This window comes from Trachemys scripta, chromosome 8, assembly GCF_013100865.1.
Source record: "Trachemys scripta elegans isolate TJP31775 chromosome 8, CAS_Tse_1.0, whole genome shotgun sequence".
Classification (NCBI taxonomy): domain Eukaryota; kingdom Metazoa; phylum Chordata; order Testudines; family Emydidae; genus Trachemys; species Trachemys scripta.
The window spans coordinates 103,609,885-103,631,018 of NC_048305.1; positions in this window are offsets into that span (position 1 = coordinate 103,609,885).

Consider the following 21,134-nt stretch of genomic DNA (forward strand, 5'->3'; position numbering starts at 1 on the left):
CGGCCCTGCACATACGAACACTTTCAGATTCGCCCCTTTCCCCCCTCTTTTGGGGCAGAATGTATACAAAAATATGCAAACTTTAAATTAAAAGGTACTTCCCCCCCCCACACACACACACACCCCTTCTTTCTTGTTCCCTTAATTCCCTTGCCTAAACGGTTTTGCTCTGGGAGAAAAAATCTTTTCTATAGGAGGGAGTGGGGGGAAAAAACCCTTCAAGAAGAGAAGGGTATTATTGTTTTAATCCTCTTACCCGCAGTCATTTTAAAACAGGGTGTTTTGGAGCCTGAAATGGCGTCTTGTCTCCTCAATCCCATCCTAAATCCTTCTGGGCTGGGAGAGAATCTAAAGGCAAGTACCCTGGCATCTATTAGAAATCCCTCTAAAGGCTTTAAACTGCTCTTTGCTGCTGCAAAGGCATGACAAAGCTGAAAAGCAAATAAAACTAACGCTCCAGTTAGTCAACTCGGCCAAATAACTAGCCCTGAGCTGCCTTCAGACTGCAGACAGCCTGGAAGATACCTGCGAAGTTTAAGTACAGGAGTATTCGGGGGGGGAAGGGAGTAAAAAGCATGGGGAGAAAATATTAATATTTATTCCTTTCACATCCAGGCACTTAGCCTCTCCTATTTCATTTATTTTTCCTCTCTCTTGTTCCTCTCTTTGGAGTGATGATTTGTGAAAACCAAATCTCTCACAGTCTGGTTGCGGCTTCTTTCCCTTAAGCAGGGAGCTGTATTGAAGTGGTCTACAATTAACCACACATTCCCTCATCCTTACCTTGCTTGGAGTGCGCTCCTTGGAGGTCTTCCTACAATAGGGGAAAGGGTTTCGTTCATCTCCCCCCCCCCATCCTCTTTGTTTTCTTTTGCAAGAGAGAACGTTTAAAAACAGCTAAAATGTCGACAATGTTAGACCCAGACTAACCTCGACATATACAAATCTACATAACCTCAAACTTCCTTGGGTTGGGGCTGTAGGATTCCCCACTAGGGCAAAGGACAACTAAAAGTTGCACGGGTCCACGGCGTGATACATCTAGAAAATATCAGGGATACACCTTGTTCCTGGTGCTCCCGCTTGGACACAGATCAGTGGGAAGTTGCGGGTGAGGACAGAATCGGGCCGCGGTATAACAAAACATTTTTACATCCCGGAGCCTGTATAGCTAGGTCGACCTGACTTTTTTTTTTAGCATAGACCCGGCCAAGCAATGTCTTTGGCGGTGTGGGAAATAAGACAAGATGTGTTCACTGAAATTTAGGAAAGTGTCCAGAAGTTTGGTTTCCACTGCGATCTTGTGAGGAAAGACATCAAACCGGCCCTTTGATTCATATCTGAAGGCATTATGAGGGTTTGGATTTTCCCCATAAAGCAGGAGTCTACCTTAGAGTCCTCCTGATGCCTAATCTCAGCCAAAGGGTGTGTGTGTGTGTGTGTGTGTGTAAAAACAACAAGGAGTCTGGTGGCACCTTAAAGACTAACAGATTTATTTGTGTGTGTGTGTGTGTGTGTGTGTGTGGAGGCATGTTTATAAATATGTACTCATCCTCCCCACCCCAAATCAAATTTATGCCCCAGCTTCATCACATCCAGTTTGCAGTCCCTATAGACAGGATAGAACCGTCTCCCCCTCCTCCCACGACTGGCTTCCCATTATCTCCCCGTGATTTAATTAGGCGTTTACACCTGACTAGACTTGGAGTAAATGACTGGTAAGAAGTCTTATTAAAAAAAAAAAACTGGGGTGGGGGGAGCAGAGAGAAATGTATCCGCAAGCCCTGGTTTGATTGACAGGGTGGAGGACCATTGAAAATCTTGCAGGGTAGCTGCTAGGTCTGTGTGAAGCTCCTTTTAAAAATCCTTCCTCAATCCTCTCCCCCCGGTAGATGGCAGCTTCGCTGGACCCTGAGACAACTTGGGAGCAAGGCAGGAGAACAGAGGAAAGGGGGAGGCAGGGACGGCGAAGTGCTCAGCCCTCCGCTGTCTCAACCCCTTTCGCTCCGAATCCGGTTTCTGGCTACACTCCAGAGAGACTTTACACCCGCCGCTTGGCCGTTTCCACTGAAGAGATCCTAGGACAACATTGGAAAGGTAAGACGCTTTTTGATCTCCTTCGGGAAAAAAAAACCATCGCCGGGCGCTTTAACTTTAGCAGCAGGCTTCTCCTTACCTAGCACGCCTGGGTTTGTCGCGATAGGCGATCAATAAGCGCAGAAAGTTTTGTTTGGGGCGAGGTATTTTGCAGAAGGCTTAAGGGGCGTTACAGCGCTGCTTCTTGCTAGTCAAATAAAGTTTTAGGACACGTTTTAAGTGCGGAGGGTTTTTTGTCTCCTTGTAGACACTTCAAACCCCTCCGGGTGTATCTGATGCCCTAACGAATCCTTTGAAGGAAGCAAATGAAATGTAGATGTGTGACTGAGGAAACAGGAAAAAACACGCTCACAACTCGAGTTCCAGCAAAATCCCGGGCCATATGGTTGCCGATTGTTGTGGACTCTCTTAACTTTTCCCCTTTGGAAGAGTTGTATTTGTTCTGGTTTTGCTTCATTTGGAATATATTAGTTTACTCCAAAATAAGGTTGGGGGTTGTTGGGGTTTTTTTCTTTAAAAATAATACATTTCTTGCCGTTTTTAAAATGTAACTTTCAGCAGATGGCTGCGTGAATAAAAATCAGACCCACTGATTCGTTGAGCTAAAGGGTAGGTTATACCGCATGTGAGAAAGCAGGTCACAGAAATGGGTTTTAATGCTTCATTTCCAATCTCCGATCTTCTGTCAACCTTGTTCTGGCAGCTCCCTCTGGAGCGCCCCAGAGACACAATTAGAAAAGGGAAAGAGGTTGGTTTAGGTTTGGGCTTGGCTGTGTAAACACACTTTTCTTTTACCGCTCGCTTCCTTTTTCGAGTCTCTCTCTTTCCTCTTTCTCTCTGTCTTTTTTTTTTTTTTTTTTTGGCCAAAGGGCATACATAGCTAACAACGCATCTCTTCACTTATAGGAATCAAAGTAGGAGACTGTAAATTTCACGCCATTTACATAATGATGCTTAATAAGCCAAACAGCCTGGTGAGAGAGAGAGCGCCGGAGGCAAAAATCAGACCGATTCTGGGACGAGACAAAAGCCCTTTGCCCAAGAAAAGGGGCTGACACTACTCTCACTAAAGTTCAGCAGTGGTTGGGACAGGTCTCTTCTGCCAGGTGGGCAGTGAAAATTCGGATTGTGCCTCTGGCAGAGTATAAACCGAAACGGAGCCCAAACTGATCGGAGGTTTAACACCGAATTTCCCTCCCCCTGTGTCTTTTAAATGTAGGTTCGCACAACTCCCTTAGCTTATAGTGAGACCTGAAGGGCAAGAACTGCTCTCTCGCTACCTGTTATCTAACGCAGAACTAGAGCTGGGAGGGTAAAGACAAGACTCCGAGAAGCCCCCCACTTCGGATGTGTATAAACTCAGGATTTGCGTTGTCAGGCGCAGTTGATGAATGAAGGGCTCTGCAGTCGAAACCTATTTGCACCTCCATTATCCGGCGAACCAAATGGGGATCCGCATGCATATTTTACCGCAAAAGATCTCATACATCTCAGCCAACGTCTTCCCTCAGGCCATGGCATAACAGATAGGGGAGGGAGGGAGAAGGATGAAGGCAGAGGGACACGGCCTCCATTCATCGACACTTCTTAGGCAGGGAAGTAAATGTTTAGCCAAGTACCGTCTGTCTAGGCGATCGGCCACTTACACCATCCCCACACCCTCCCATTCATCAGCAGCACACATGTGCTTCATGCAGATACGTGGTGTGACTGTGTGTGTGTGTGTGTGATACACGTCTCTCCCCTTACACAGAGCATCGTCACACGCGTGTGATTACAAGACACGTTTACAGCACCTGCAAACGTGAGCATCTAAAGTAACTGTCAATTTCTTTAACCACCAAAACTCGACCAGGCAGTGGGGTCCTCAGGCCCGAGGGGTGGGGGAGAGGATGGGGTGCAGAAGGGACAATGTAATAGGTAACACACACGCCTCTCCTTTTTTCTAACGAGCTCTCCTGATACAAATCCTTTTCTCTGTGCCCTTATCCTGAACGGGAAACTGCTTGTAGAGGCGAGCCGACTCCCGAAAACTTTTTTGCTAGCTTCTGAACCAGACACAAGTTGGCATCAGCTGTGTCTCTGAAGGGCAGCCTACAAGCAGGCCTGCAGCTGACAGCTGCTTGAAGTGATAAGAGTTGGAATCGAGGGCTTTCCCTCTTAAGTGATACAACTATTAATCGAAGTGAAACGATTATGAATAATCGAGCGACCAAGCCGTTGAGGCTGTCGGTGGCCAGGAAACTTCGCGGCCCCGCGCAGAACAGGTCCTGAGTTCTGTTTTTAATTCGAAATTTGAACGACTTTAAAACAAAATAATTAGTTTAAAGCGAACAACTTTGCAACCTCCCTCTGATGCCCCCAGAGCAGGTGGGGAAACAATCTGCATCCTCTACGTAGGCGCAGAAACCTCTGCCCAGTGTCGTAGGGTCTTAGAACTCTTCCAAACCCTGCGAAACTACGAGGCAAAGACCAAGGCGTTTGCTGTTTTTGTGTAAAAACGTTATGTTGATGTAAAGGAATCCTCTTCCGAGAGGAAAAGCCTCTTCTTAGCAACATATTCTTATCTTATAGCGATGGGTGCACTATTCCAGCAAAAGATCTGGGGGCACTTCTTGCCTTCTGGACAGTCCAGCCGAAAATATCCCCTCTGTATTTATACACAAACACACAGCCGCTTGAATGGACTTAAGCTTTCTCCGACTACCCCTCTTTTCATCCATCATTCTGTGCGCGTTTCTGTTGAGATCGATTTGGAAGTAAGACAAAATCTGTGTGTGGATAAAATGATCGGAAGTGTAGGTGCGTGAAATAGATCTACACGCACTTCTATGGAATATCATTTAAAAACTATTTCACTCAAGTCTCATAGATTCACTTTTTTCCCTTAACATGAAACAGGAGAGCTTATTTTTAGCGTTTTTAAATTCTGCAGCTCTTCCTGGGTGTAATTAATATTCACATTTAATTCTCTGGAGTGACTATTTATATCTCCGATGAAGTAGTTTAGTTCAGTTAAGAAAGAACTATAGATATAATATTTAAAACAAATGCCCCCAAAACAGTTCCCAGGCCATCACCCCCGGTGAGGTGAACTTCTGACACTGTTGACAACTTTAAAAAAAAAAATCTTGGGAGAAGGAGAAAACCGCTAATGGTATAGTCATGTAAACTCAGCAGACTGTTCGGGCTAAATGCATTTTCCCCCATCAGCATCTCAATTTTATTTTAGGGAATGCAAATCTGGGCAGAAAAACTTTTCCCTTGTCTCACTAAATTCAGGATAAAGTGTGTGGTGACTGGATAGTGGGGGAAAAGGATAATTATGTGACAGTTTGGGGTTAGCGCTCAAAGTTTTATTCTAATCTGATTATACCTCTGAAGTGGAAACACCATTTTGCCAACCTCTTCAGAAAACACACACACACACACACACCACTGCTGTGATGCAACATTAGGACACTTTCCCGATCTTTGAACTGGTTTCTATTGTTAAATAATAATAATAATAATAATTAATAAATCCCCTTCTGTTCCACTTGGTTGGCTCCTCAAGTTTTCCATGTAAATGACAGTAATAAATATCTAATCATGCCCCCCAGCTCTAGTCGGTTCTCTGAGCAGCCCTCATTAATGAAACATCAAGTCACGGAAAAGTTTGTTGTTGTTGTTCCTGTAAACGATTTTTGAGACATTATGGAACAGTGTTTAGGAAGTCACAAGAGGACAACGAAAACTGCCCAGAATAACAGTGCTGCTAATTTATTTTTAAACCAAAAAATGTGCATCTGGGACATTACTTCATGGCTAGTTTCTCCTTCTAAATTAGTGACAGTGTATGCACATGAATCGTCTTTCTTTTGGCATAGACTGAAAACAGCCTTGATTCATTTAGGGATTTAAAAAAAAAACAACCACCACCCTCTTTTGCGGTTCATCATTACGAATCTTTTAGAAATACCTTCAGAGCAAGCCCACTTGTGGCACATACTTAAATGTCTCCCAAACTCTTTCTCTCTCGTTGTTGTGGAAAAAAAGGTTTACAGATAATTGCCAACCATGCTGCTGTCAACCCATTATTTTATTTTAAAATTCGTTATTTAACTAAAAAAGAACATTCCCGGAATAAAACCTACCGAAATTAAAGGTAAGAAAGCCTTTGCAATACATCATAGCTCTATTTTCTTTTGCAAATGAGAAAAGCAAAGAATTAAACGGAGTGTAGACAAAATAAATGGAGACTAGACAAAACAGAGCAGGACAAATACAGAAAAGACAGAACATATAACCCCCTTTGCTTAAAGAACAAACAAACCAGCTTGAATCTGCACACAATCAGAACTGCACTTTTAAAAAGCATTTGAAACAGCTCTCTTAAAACGAGATTGTCTCGAAGGGGTTTCTCCACAGAGAAGTGGCATGTGCCCATCAAAAGCATAGTTCCCAAACAATTAATAGGGCCATAAAGAGCTTTTAATGCTGATGATGAGAAGGATAAGGCTAAAATTAAACCATGAGAGTTGGATTTGTTCTCCTCACGCTAAACAAATGGAGTGATTACATTCTTTCCAAACGCATCAGTCACACTACATTAAGAAGCAGAGAGCTAATTATCCCAATTAGGAGGCTGATTTATAATTAATGGCTTGGACCAAGTGATAATTGGATGTTAATGGATAACAGTTTTGTCTGGAAGTAGCCTCTAGCTTCCCCTAAGGCAGGGGTTGAGGGTGGGTTGTTGTGGTTTTTTTTTTTTTTTTTTTTGTTCTTTCCCCCATTCTCTTTCCTCCTTCTGCTGGCAGCACAAAGCAAATGAGGAAATAAATCTGTTATTAGCTGATTCAGTGAGATCAATCATAATGGAAAGGGCTTGGGGGAATTGCTTTCAAGGCGGTTTTGTGGTTTGACAGGCCTGATGCAAACAGGGAGCCAGAAGAAGTAGAATAAATATCAAGCAAAACTGCAAGAACAAACCTTCCAAATCCCTTGCCTACCTGGGATCCTCCTTAGCTTTGGGTGAAGTTATTTCAGGCCGACAGCCCAAGTCAACAGCAAGTAGCCCCAGAGCCTGTACCCAGAACAGATGGCTATTGGTACAATCACTTGCAGGTTAGTTGGCTGTAATCTGACTCCTTCTAACTAGAAATACTGCAGTGGATTGTTTCATTTCTGGATTTCACCTCCCCAATTTGCTCTTGAATTTCAAAAATTCCTTCCCTGAGTTTATTTTTAGTGTCACGCCCTCCAGATTTTAAATTGTGCCACCATCACACTCCAAATCCTATGATTCCAGGTAAGGGAAGAAATGGGCAGTTTAAATGCCCAGGGCCTGAGTCTGATCTTACTTTCACCTTTTTTGCACTACATTGATTTTAGTTTCAGAGTAGCAGCCGTGTTAGTCTATATCCACAAAAAGAACAAGAGTACTTGTGGCACCTTAGAGACTAACAAGTTTATTAGAGCATAAGCTTTCAGTGGGCTGTAGTCCATGAAAGCTTATGCTCTAATAAACTTGTTAGTCTCTAAGGTGCCACAAGTACTCCTGTTCTTTTTATTGATTTTTAGTGGAGATTTAACTGATTTTTGAGTCCTTGTTTGGGACAGCAGGTAAGCAGGCATACTTAAATCCTCTTGAAACCATTCCCCAGCCTGGAGTGTGCAGTCAATGGGACTAAAGCACATGCTTAATGTTAAGCATGCGCTTAAGTGCTGTATGCATGCTGGATAGTTTGCCTGCATCAGCGCCTTTACTGGTATGATACCAGAATCTGGTAGCAGCTTCCTAACTTGTAATGACAACCAAACTTTCAGGAGAACCATTTTTTCATTTCCTCCGATCTATGCAGTTCTAGGGGCAGATTCTGCTTCCATTTACACCAGTGCACCCAGTGGAGTCATTCTGAATTTACTTCAATGTAATGTGAACACAGAATCCGGCTTCATGCCTCCACTGCAAGCAGAGTTCAAACGAAAAGTGTCTTCTACCAACCCCAACTCAAAAAAGATGCATTAGAATGGGGGAAAGGTGCAGAAAAGGGCAGCAAAAATGATATGGGGGGATGGAACAACTTCCCTCTGTGGCGTGGCGAGATGAAAAAGACTGCTCGGCTTAGAAAAGAGACAGATGGCTAAGGGGGGACATGACAGAGGTCTATAAAATCACGACTGGTTTGGAGAAAGTGAATAGGGAAGTGTTATTTACACCTTCACGTGACATAAGAACCAAGGGTCACCCAATGAAATTACTAGGCTGCAGGTTTAAAACTAACAAAAGGAAGCACGTCTTCACACAACACATAGTCAACCTCCGGATCTCGGTGCCCGGGGATGTTGTGAAGGCCAAAAGTCTAATTGGGTTCCAAAAAACTTATCCATAGATAAGTTCATCGAGGAGAGGTCTGTCAATGGCTGTTAGCCAAGATGGTCAGGGATGCAACCCCATGCTCTGGGGTGTCCCTAAACCTCCAACTGCCAGAAGCTGGAACTGGACAATAGGGGATGGATCACTTGATAATTGCCTTGTTCGGTTCATTCCCTGTGAACCATCTGCCACCAGCCATTGTTGGAAGACAGGATACTGGGCTAGATGGACCATTGGTCTGATCCAGTATGGCCGTTCTTATGTTTTTATTTCCACTTAACTGCACTCACAGCCCTGATCTAAATGAAGGTTACTGTTGTGACCAAAGTACCTGAGGAGTTGGGGGTGTGATTGTCCTTACATTAGCTTTCTACCAGTGTCACTTGATTGATTTCAATGGAGTTACTCTTGATTCTTCCTTGTGTGAAAGAAGGATCAGGGGTCTGCATCTCTCTGACCTTCAGGACACGTCTCAAAGCTCCTCTTCCCTTCCTGCCCCCAAGGCATTTAAATAACTGGAAATGTAAGGGTGGAAAAACTGGGGGAGGGGGTGAATTTGAGTTTTAAGTCACCTTGCTGATTGGGGGATGGTTGTATTAAATTGTACCGCTGCAGTTAGAATACGATTTGTGCTGGTCCTTTTTACACGGTCACAGATGCCTGGAGTATATGCAGAGTGGCACTTTCCCAGCCTATCTAATCAATCTAAATAAATCTTCAAGTGTCCCAATGAGAAGCTCTCCTTACCATTCTGGAGAGTCAATTGGTACCTGATATAGTTCTCTGACGAACCTCACCACAATCAGCAGGAAGCCGGAGCTTTGTCTATGTCACATGGCAGTATGCATCTCTCTTTCCTCGGCGCCAGCCCCGTTATCTGTGTCCTAAAGGAACAGAACCAAATGTTAGAAGAGGCTCCCCTTCACGTCCAGAGAAAGGGACAATGCCAGGATGGGCCAGGCAAGTTTTGCACAGCATTTGGTTTTGTAGCTGGCGGATGATTGCAATGGATTTTGTTCCCAAAACCAGCACTCTCTCCTAAACACCAAATGCACCATAGCAAAGAGGGTGAACTAGCTCAAGAGACACCAGCCCTGAATGGGGACCTCTCTCACATTCAGCTTTGTCTTTTGGGTCGAGATCAGAGAGATCAAAGCTAAAACAAGCTGCAAAAAAATGTATCCGCATGAATTGTATTAGGCCAAACTTTTCAAATCTGCATGAACTCCTAAATCCATATTTAGGCCCCTAAATAAAAGTGGCTCAATTTTTCAAAGGTGGTAGGTGCCTGCAGCTTCCATTGATTTCAATAGGATCCGAAGTAGTGGGGACTTCTTTAAAATGAAGGCACTTATTTAGGTGCCTACTTAGGTGAATACTCACTGATTAGTTCAGGAGTCTATATTGTGTTCATTTTATTTTAAATGATGGACTTAGAAGTCAAAAAAAATCATAGCGAGTGAAATGAGAATAGTCACAGCGACATCCTTAAATACTTTAAAAAGAAAATCACGGCAGACCTGGTTGTACAGAAAATGCAGATACAAATTAAGAGACTGAAATAAGCCAAAATGTTTTCATCATTATACAGAGGCTGCTAAGGCTGACCTACTTTGCTGAGAGACCCACTAGATTCCAATCTTGTGAAGCTACAGAGGAGAAATGAACCAATTCCTCTTTGTGAGTTTCTATAAAAAGAGAAAAATGGGGATCTAAAAAACTAATTCAAGAAGTGCAATGCTGAGATTTTTTTTAAAGCAATTACCTATCTATTACACAAATTGAACTGTTGGGTTTATTCTGAGTTAATCCAAACTCTTATTTTTACGTGGGCCTGATTCAAAGTGCACTGAAATCAATGGGAATTTTTCCATTGACCTCAGTGTGTGTTGGATCTGACTCTATAAAACCACTATTGCAGATTGTACAGCAATGTGTCTTCCATAGGACTTGGTGTCACGAGTTACAGGTGTGGAGAAGAATATGGCAGGTAACATCACTTTGTTTTACTTAGTTTTATTCTCTTAGTATTTGGAGGGTGCAAACAGGAATCCTTTAGGATGTTCTAAAAGACACTATGGGCAGGTCTTCACTACGGGGGGGGTCGATTTAAGATACTCAAATTCAGCTACGCGAATAGCATAGCTGAATTCGACCTATCGGAGCCGACTTACCCCTCCGTGAGGACGGCGGCAAAATCGAGCTCCGCGGCTCCCCGTCGACGGCGCTTACTCCCACCTCCGCTGGTGGAGTAAGAGCGTCGATTCGGGGATCGATTGTCGCGTCCCGACGAGACGTGATAATTCGATCCCCGAGAGATCGATTTCTACCTGCCGATTCAGGCGGGTAGTGTAGACCTAGCCTATGAAATGCAAAGTAGAAAAATGGGATGGGGTGGTGGCGGAGAGGGGAAAAGATCCTAACAGATTAGTCTATTAGGCCCTGGAATAGTCTCCCAAAGAGAGTGATGTAAAAACCTCATTGTTTTAAGTCTTTTAAAATTAAGTTGTACAAAACTCTGGAAGCAGCCATGTTGCAGTGATAAGGATGGGTCTCGTGGGTTTATTCTATCTCCAATTTCGGTGGTGCTAAAGTGAACAGAGTAAATGTGTGTCTGTTAAGGGGAAAGCAGCACTGTGCATCTCCTTGTAAGACATGAATGACACAGGGCTGTCATGCCTGGTATACATTACTTCCTACATTTTAAATTGCCTGCTGATGGGTAGAATTTACCCACCTAGCTAGATTCTTATATTGCATTCATCACAGTATCTGAGTGCTTAGCGGAATGGGAAGCATTAGATGAAGCTACAGTTATCTCCATCTGCTCTATTTCCATGTTGCTATTATTTAAAGTATTGATCCCATAATTAAGGTCACACAAATAGCCACAATAATTTTTTTCCCCCTCCTGAACTGGTCATTGAGTATTCACTGCAGCAGAAATGGCAAAGGGTACGTCTTCACTACCCGCCGTATCGGTGGGTAGCAATTGATTTATCCAGGATCGATATATCGCGTCTCGTTAAGATGCGATATATCGATCCCCAAACACGCTCACCGTCGACTCCGGAACTCCACCAGAGTGAGCGGCGGTAGCGCAGTCGACGGGGGTGCCGCGGCCATCGATCCCGCACCATCTGGACCCCAGGTAATTCGATCCAAGATACTTCGACTTCAGCTACACTATTCACATAGCTGAAGTTGCGTATCTTGGATCGATCCCCCCGCCCTCCAGTGTAGACCAGCCCTTAAAGATTATTCCATGGGCAAGAGGCAAACTGGCATGAATCCAATGCCAAGATTGTGAAATCAAGCACTGAAAGGTCAGGAAAGAAGTTCCGTACAAAAGCTTCTCCTCCTGGGACATTAACATGTCCTGGAGTTGTAAGCGTTGTTGGACAGCCCTAGAAATGTAGGGCTGGAAGAGACCTCAAGAAGTATCTTGCCCATCTCTGCCCTGAGGCAGGATTATATCTAGACCACCCCGACAGGTGTTTGTTTAACCTGCGCTTAAAAAGCCTTCAAAGAAGGGGATTCCACAACCTCCCTAGGTAACCTGGTATTTGGCACATCTTTCCAAGTTTAGAATAAGGTAAAACACTTAATGGCATCCCATTCATCCAAACCAGCTTTAGTATGAGCAGAAACACCTAACAGAAAAGTCCATTGTGCATTGCATCCTCATTATTAGACGTTGTAGACTAAATAAAGCCTTAAGTCTATTATTCTGCTGAACATCCACGGGGGAAAAAAAAAAATCTATCTATGCTCATTAAGTTCTCCGCTTCTGAACTTGATTTCTTCAAAACTGGCTTATTCCTTAGATCTCCGTGAGATCTAGAAAACAAGCAATGTTTAAACAAAATTGCTTTAGCTATGGGTGAGTTCTTTGTGCACAAGATTTCTGATCAGAACATAAGGGGAAACTGTACATTGGAAAGCTATACATTTAAAACATACATAGACTGAACGCCAATGTCCAGATGCTTTCCAAGAATTCACCTTCTGGAGTCATCAGAAGGTCCAACTCAAAAATAATTTGCTGACATTATGAACAAGTCCAGAGGTGCTGGAACAATTTGCATAGTGGGGGTGCTGAGAGCCATTGAACCAAACTGTAAAGCCTGTAGCTAATAGAAACCACTTCAAGCCAAGGGGTGCGGCAGCCCCCCTACTTCCAGCATCTATATGAACTGTAAAAAGAGTGCTACCACTTCCCCTTTAATGCAATGAATTGACGGGGCTACAGAGCTGATGGCAAGATCAGTGCCCCAAGTCTGCAGCACTGAGGATTTTTTTCTCCAAGGAGGCATCTTATTACAAATAGGGGCCATAGCTTCAATCATGGTGACTAATTCCTTGCACCTAAAGCCACATTTTGGCACAGAAATAGGCAAACGGAGGCACTCAGCTTCTCTACTGGCAAGTGTCCATGTGCCCAATTCTGTCTGGTGCTGATCATGGCAAGGAGTTCTCAACTCCCACTGAGATCAGGATGACTTCTCAGAGGATCAAACCCGAAGCTAACACTGAGGCATGATCTTCCATTTAAAAGGCGTCAAATACGCTGCAGCCACAACCACTTTACAGACAGAATTAGCCACAACTTTTCTCATGCTGGATGCCAGCAGCCATATAGAACTGCGGGCTTTGAAAAGGTCTAGGCTTACTTATTTATGCAGTTTTGAAAACCCCACCTGCCACTTTTCAGAAAAGTCATGTCATTAGCCTTTAAAATAAGCCCATTTTATAGAAACAAATGGAGTGGTAGACTTCAGCCAGACAAACCTGTGCAAATAAGACTTGTGAACTGCCAGCCAGAAACATGGTGATGTTTTTTTTTTTTTTTTTTTTGCATATAAACTCTCAGGTTACACATCTAAACTGCTTGTAAATTGACCGTCACTTGATTGCATGGTGCTTTAACGCTAATAAAAGCCACAGCTGTGAGCCAATGTCATATTTCAAGCCAAAAGGTGCAATAACGTAGCTGGAGTCGACATGGCTTAGGTCGACTTACTGCGGTGTCCACATTGAGCTGGGTCGATGGGAGACGCTCTCCTGTCGACTTACCTTACTTCTCTCGTTCCCGGTGGAATACCAGGGTCGACGGGAGAGCGCTCCGCCATTGATTTAGCGGGTCTTCACTAGACCCACTAAATCGACCCCCAATGCATCAATCGCTGCAGCGTCGATCCTGCGGCAGTGTAGACATAGGAACTTTACTTTGGATCCAAACTGAGGCTAACGCTTTTAACTTCCTTTGGTAGATAAGTAACTCTTGCTACTTTGACTAAGTATGTAAGAGCTTTGAATAAGATTGTGACTATATGGACACATTTTCCCAATTATGTGGTTTCATTTTTAGGGTAAGAATAAGGAAAAAGAAAGGGAGGCATAACATATATATTTACACAAACCTATTGTATCTGTAAACACACGATTGAAATATTCAGTTGACAACTAGTGTGGTCAAAATAAGAGACTAGGTGTCAAGACAACACTTGGGCTCTAGTCCCAAGTAACTTGCCATGCAGTATTGCCAAACTTAAGCATTTGAAAATCAGTTGTCGGGCCCCCAGAATCAGGAGATTGGCGTAAAAAAAAAATCAAGATTTTTAAAAATTATATTTGCAGGTTCTTTTTATTTGCCTTGGACCACACTTTCATGTTTCTCTTTCTCTGGGAATACTAGAAACTTACTACTTTAAATGAAAGCGGAGATTCTCCCATAGTCACATGCCTTCAGGACCTGGGGCTTTGAGGAAAAATGCCATGTATCATAAGAGTCATGATAAAATTGCAAAGGCTGGCAAACCCTCGCTGGGTGACCTTGTGCAAGTTCTCATTCCTTTGTACCCCAGCATATACATTTGTAAAATCAATATAATCAGAGCTCCCTACCGCATAAGGGTATTGTGAGGTTTGTGCAACATTTATGATACCCCTTGAGATCCTGGTATGATACTTAGAGTGAAAAAGATTAGCATTATAAATATACTTGTTATGATATTCCTTAATCATAGTTCTCAAAACTACTGGACAATATAATTAAGATGAAAATCTGCCTAATATTTTATTTACAAGAGACTATTGTACTGGACCTATATGCAAATAATTCAAAATTTCACTCACTAAAATGCTTCAAGATCTCATTATTTTTTCTTAAAATGAAAAATACTGTCATGGTTTTAAGAGACCTTGGAAATGAATGGGGGGGGGAGGGGGAAGGGAACAGATGGGATGGTTATATCTAAATCATCAGCAAGAAGTTTGAATAGAATTTACAAAAATCTATGTAGAAATCTGTGTTTATTTTCTGTGGGTTTACACTTAGCTGAACAGATGAAGCTTAATTCTGGGATCATTCATGTCCGTGCAAACCGGGACAGTAACTCAGTTTAGGTCCCTGTAATTACACAGGTGTAAAAATATTGCAGGTAAATCAGATTGGAGTCCTTCAATGTCCAGAGCTGTCCTCAATAACACCTTTATTCCAGTATTTTAACAAAATCCTTTGAATTTCATTTTTATGATGCATGACCCTCACTCTCTCGGAAAGTTGAATGAGGAAAATGATGGTGTTGCAATATTTCAAATAGTTATTTATTCTACATCCACTGCAAAAAAAAAAAAAAGTTTCCTTAGACATTCAGCACATTCTCACAAGAGCAACAAAACTGATTGAAGACTTACTATTTATTATATGATGTGAATTTTGGACCATCTGGATCTTAAAGATTTAAGAAATAAAAGAAGAAATTGTGGAAAACGTCTTACAAGGGTCATTTATTTACAGCTCCCTAGACATGTAATACATTCAGCACCAAAGACGTACAAAACCTCATATCTGGGGTTAGAATGTGCCTTTTTGCATATATTTTGTCAGATGAGCATAAGCAGAGCGATTCGCTATTTGTCTCCCTGACTTAAAGTGTGACTGTACCCGAAAAACGGCAAAGCTAATAAAAAATGGGTGAATATTTCCATTTCTTTCCATCATTTTATTTTCAGTGCACCTTATTGATTGGCTGCAGTTGTGACAAAAGTGATATTAATATGGAGATACCATCTTTTATTTCAGTGGGCTTTGAATCAAGCCCAAACAGCTGACCCACAATTTCAGTTGCATTGAGCACTATATTAACAAATGCATTTTTCTGTGCCCTTTTAGTGAGGGATCCTGCATGATTATATGCATTGTTCAGATGGAGCTAAATTTGCTCCATTTTCTGCTAGCCCTGCAAACTCAACCTGGGATCTGAAAATCAAGCTGAGTTCTTTCAGGCTCATGCCTCATCCCTAGTAATAAAGATTCTGGAACTGGAACTCAGTTAAGAATTCTGTCGACAATGCACAAGCCAGGCTAGACTCAACCTCTGCAGCCATCAGAGATGATGCTGCTAAAAGAAAAAAATAATCCATCAATAGCTTATTTTTTGTCACTGCATTAAGCCAACATCGCTCTCCTCACACACCTGGAGCAGTTCTGTTGTGGAAGAAGGAGCACATTTTAGACTGTGACTCTTCTGATTGTAATTGCACTATAAACCCTGCCATCCTTCTGTGCCTGGATCTCCCGTTGAAGTCGCTGGGCTTTTGCAAACTAATCAGTGGCAGGTGGCTAGGTTATCAGATACTGGAGTGAGGAGCATGCTATAAATACCCAGAGGATCTCATCCAATGGAATCTTTTCCCTGGCTCCAGCGGGCTTTGGAACAGACAGAGATGACGGATCTAAGTTGAAGCTCCATTGAGTTCCATATTAACATTCATTTACCTGTGCCTTTAGTGACGTCCCCAACCTGAGGGATTGTGTAGGCTGCTCCTGGATTTCCCCCGTCGCAACAGGAGCCAAGAGTCCTTTGCTTTGCTGGGAGGTGGCTGGGTGTTTTTAATGATCATCCCCATCTGGCTAGGAGACTGCAGCCTTTCCTCCCAGGGGCCCAAGAATATTATACTTCAGTGCAATCCACACACAGGCTACCTTTGAAGAGTGCTAGGAAAATCCAGCTGGCGTAGATTGTGCCCGATTGCTCCTGCTTGTGCTCCATAAAGCGCTTTCACAGTTAGCACTGGTGTTTACAATTCTGCATACTGCACTTTGCTCTGAGGTGCAACCCAACCTGTTAACTTTGAACCTAGAAAGACCTAAGTGTGTTTTGGTCCTGGTTAACCTCCTCTCCTTACGAAGGAACACACCTGAGATGCTTTCACCACTAATGAAACACTAGTCCACCTATGGCTCTGGAATGATTTCTGCCATTGCTCCATTAGCATCAAAATGTAACCTTTTATCACTCATTAAATAGGCATTACCATGGCACACATCACTGTAGTATCTGAGGAGCTGGCAAATATCAAATGGATTAAGCCCCGCAGCACCACCGTGAGGTGGGGAAGTATTGATTATACCCTTTGATAGAAGGGAAACTGAGGCATAGAAGCGAAGTGACTGCTCCAAGACCCCCACACAGCTCAGATCGCTCAACTCAGAGCACCGTGCCTTAATCACAAGACCATCCTTCCCATCTAACTTTAGGATGTGTGATAAGGTTTCTCCTTCCGCAGGGCTTATCTGCATGAGGAAACGGACCAGAAAAGCTGTTGCAGAATCGCTCCGAATGGGGACGTTCTATTCCGGAATAAAAATCACACCGTTCTAGAATAATTAGTTGTTTCCAAAGTGGAGTCATTATTTCCGAACAGAGCGACTTTTATATCAGAATAGAGGGTCCACACAAGGAGCTTGTTCTGCAATAGCTTTTGCGGTCAATTTCCCTGTGTAGACAAGACCTCAGACTTTTGCTTGAGGTTCGAATGGGAAAATAAATTGGATTTGCAGGCTGGAAGGAGTATTTTTTTTAAATGGACTTTGCTTTGTCAGTTTCATGTAAATTATATTTAAATATGGATTACTCACTTAGACTACAATGGAGGCACTTTAATCAAATGACAAATTAACGCAAGCATACAAAATATTCCTACGCTCAGATTTTTCAGTGCTGTAATAAATCTTTAGTTCTAGCTTTTCTTCACGCTATCAGGAACATCGCCGTGAGAATGTGTGTATTTACCAATATACAATACATTGATGAAGTGTAGATTTACATTTTTAAACCGAAATTTTATTTTTTATTAAAAAAAAACCCCAGGAAGTTACTAAAAAAAAAAAAAAAAATTGCAAAACCAACAACGCAGAACAACCAGGACGCAAGACATTTGTGTGTTTCTTTTGCACATTTTGTACTTAGGACAGAATTATGCCCCTGGATACCTGCATCAAATGCCTACCCAGCATAGATTGGAAACTTTGGCCCTGGCGTATTGAACAACTATTTAGGGCCATAGTGTCAGGCTAGAGTAAATCAGTGTAGCTCTGCTTACATCCCCTCAGACTCTGGCCCTACCAAAGCTCCCCATTCACACAAGCATATGGGCTACATCCTCAATTGGTGTAAACAGAACCACACTGATTTACACCAGCTCAGGATCTGGCTCTCCACACCCAGGGAAGCTATGTTAAACCATACCACTTACTGTAACAGTCGCTCACCCACCAGTCCCACTCACGCTGGTAATTCCATTGACTTGAGAAGGGACGATCTGCGTGAGCAAGGGATGCTTGGGTAAGTAATGCTTGAAGGATCAGGCCGACCAAAGGCATACACTTAGGGCCCAATCCTGCAAAGCATCCACCCCAGCTGAAATCCCTGAGCTGAGAGCAATGAGCACCTTGCAATCCTCGGTTAGCTAGAGAGTTGGACCAGGCCCGATGGAAGTAAATGGTAGCCTTTCTTTGACAACATCTTTTTTTACTAATCCCTGCTACTCTGCACAGCCCCATTGAAACCCACGGTTCCCTGCAGTATGTGCTACACAGAGCAGTAGGACACCCTTTTAAATCCCAACCCTGAAATCCAATGGCTGTTTTGGATGCCCAGGGAATGCATGGCTGGGTCCTATACGGTTTACACTCATTGCAGACAACTAATTTGTAAGAACTCCCCCCCTCCGGTCCCTATTTCCTTTCTCCGTGACTCAGACCCCACTTGGCATCTGGGGCAGGCACACACAGGAGTTGCATAGGAAAGGAAACTACACCCTATTATTTAGGAGACGACGAAGGTCCAAGCCCCATTTAATCAATGACAGCTTAGGATCTGCTCCTTTGCTGCCCGGCGTTAATTTACACAACGTAACACCTAATCAAACCCTGCTTTTATTCTCCAATTGGCTGTGGTTATTATCCAAACCCTCCAGCCAGAGAGAGACATAAAAGATGCATTTGCAGATTTTGAAAATTAAAGCCATCTATACCGCCGGTGGGGAGGATCAGCTTATTTGGTTGCTTAATGAAATATAAAGATTATTTTAACCAATGTAAGCACAATTCGACAGCTTGTGAAACCCAGCGGTGGCTTGATGAATGGCCTTCTCAATTTACAAAAAAATTGCTGTATGGGGTCTTTTAAATATTTAATTTATTCCGTTTGGGAATGTGCATAGAGGTAAATGACAACGAAAGCGGGTCTACGTGCGAGCTCAGTTAACTCACGTCTGCTAGATTAAATAGTCTATGAACATAGAACACCGATATCCTGGCCGGCTCTTTCATATTATTCTGTCTACCACTCTGTATTTACTGTGCACCATAACAAAGAAGTTACATCTGTCATCTGCCAATGCAGTATTCCAGACAGTGGTTGAGAAAACTGGAACATCTAGTGACCGGTTTCATGTTACTTTAACTATTTGTAAATCTCCTTTTTCAAATGTATGCCTTTTCTTCCAGGCCAGCAAGAAGACTTTAACACAGAGGAAAGCCTTCTAACCACCAAATAAATAGAAATCTTACCAAAGAAAATGCTTTCCCATTGGAAAAAGTGGGCCTTTATGGAGTCTCACATAAGAATGGCCACACTGGGTCAGACCAATGGTCCATTTAGCCCAGTCTCCTGCCTTCCGATAGTGGCCAATGCCAGGTGCTTCAGAGGGAATGAACAGAGCAGGCAGCCATCAAGTGATCCATCCCCTGTTGTGCACTCCCAGCTTCTGGCAAACAGAGGCTATGGACAGTCAGAGCATGGGGTTGCATCCCTGCCCATCATGGCTAATTGCCATTGATGAACCTGTTCTCCATGAATAATCCTCTCTGATCATTCTATTTTGCAGGGGGAATTTCCATTTCAGTAACCGTTTCCAAACACGCCGGTTTATTTGGGCTTCTAAGTTACAGCCAAAGGTGTACAAACTGCATTAGAAAATAAACTGATCCAAGCGCTGGTTCTGAAAACCGCCCGTGCAGACGATAAACCTGGCTCACAGTTGTTTGTAAATACAGGTCTAGATGTTAAGTGGGATGAGCAAAGGCAGAAGCTGCCCAAGGTCAGATCCCACAGCCGGTGCAAATTGTCTTGGTTCCATGGACTTCAGTGGAGCTACCCAGCTTCTTATTTATTTTCACTCCAACTAAGAATCTGACCCACACACTCAATGATGCTGCTACCTATACCAGACTCGGGTTCTGAGTTCTTGACAATCTGGCCCTATGTTCACTAGGGCACACTACCAGAAAATTTCCCCATATATAGAAGACCAGCAAAAGGCTTCTGCACTGTTTAAGTCCCACTTAAGCTCTATTTTGATGGCTTAAAATAGCACATAGGTTTTGTGTGCGCTGTCTCTGCAAGAGAGAAATTTTCCCTGTAGCATGAGTGATGTGGGAGATATGCTGAGTTGCCAGCAAGTTTTCTTCAAATATAAGACTGAAGAAGCGCTTTGAAGTGAATTTAGAACGGCTCAATATGAATGCTCTAACAACACAAGCTGAAGCTAGATACAGGATATGGCCGATCTTGGATCAGGTGTCCATGGAGTAACTCATCTAGCATATTAGAAAGGCCTTTCCTTCAACAGAGACAACATGGTTGGAGCTTTGTGGAAAACAGGCATATTTCCAGGCTACCTGTCGTTAATCCTGTCTGTCCTGATTCAGTTTGTCTCATGACTCCACAAAATTACTCCATCACTGTATAAGGCCTCAAGAATGTTTCGGACCTATGGAAATATCTCTGTGGTAAGGAACATTCCCTGCATTGACGCAGCGAAAGAATTAGATAGCTGAATAGGGCTTTGATTCTAATCATGAGTGAAAGACTCCTAGTTTGCTCAGTAGGTGAGATCCCATAAACATCCTACCCTGTTGCAAACTCCCATAGAAAGCAATACAACTTCTGGTTCCAGATGCACAAAAGTTCCATGGATGTCTTATGAAGTCCTTGTATGTTTGGGTTTAGATTTGCATTCCAGAAGTCCTCAGTCAATGAGACCTTTGACTGCAGATTCGCATGCTCCTGTGTATTGAGATTCTTTCCTTGGTGGTATAAATCTTCTACATGGAAAAATTAAAACTTGTTAGGGATAAAGGTGAAATTTAGAGAAACAAGTTGTTGTTCTTTGAATAATGGTGGTTAATTTATTTGACATAATAGATCTATGCAAAGATAAGGTTTGGGCTCAATTTTTGCCTTCAGATACAGACCTCAAACTCCTGCTGAGGTCAATGAGACTTGAGCATGACCTCCAGCACCTGATGTTAGCGCCACGGTTTTCTCTCTCAGGCAGCCACTATCTTAACCTGGTAAATAACCAAAACAGAACTGTCCCAGCC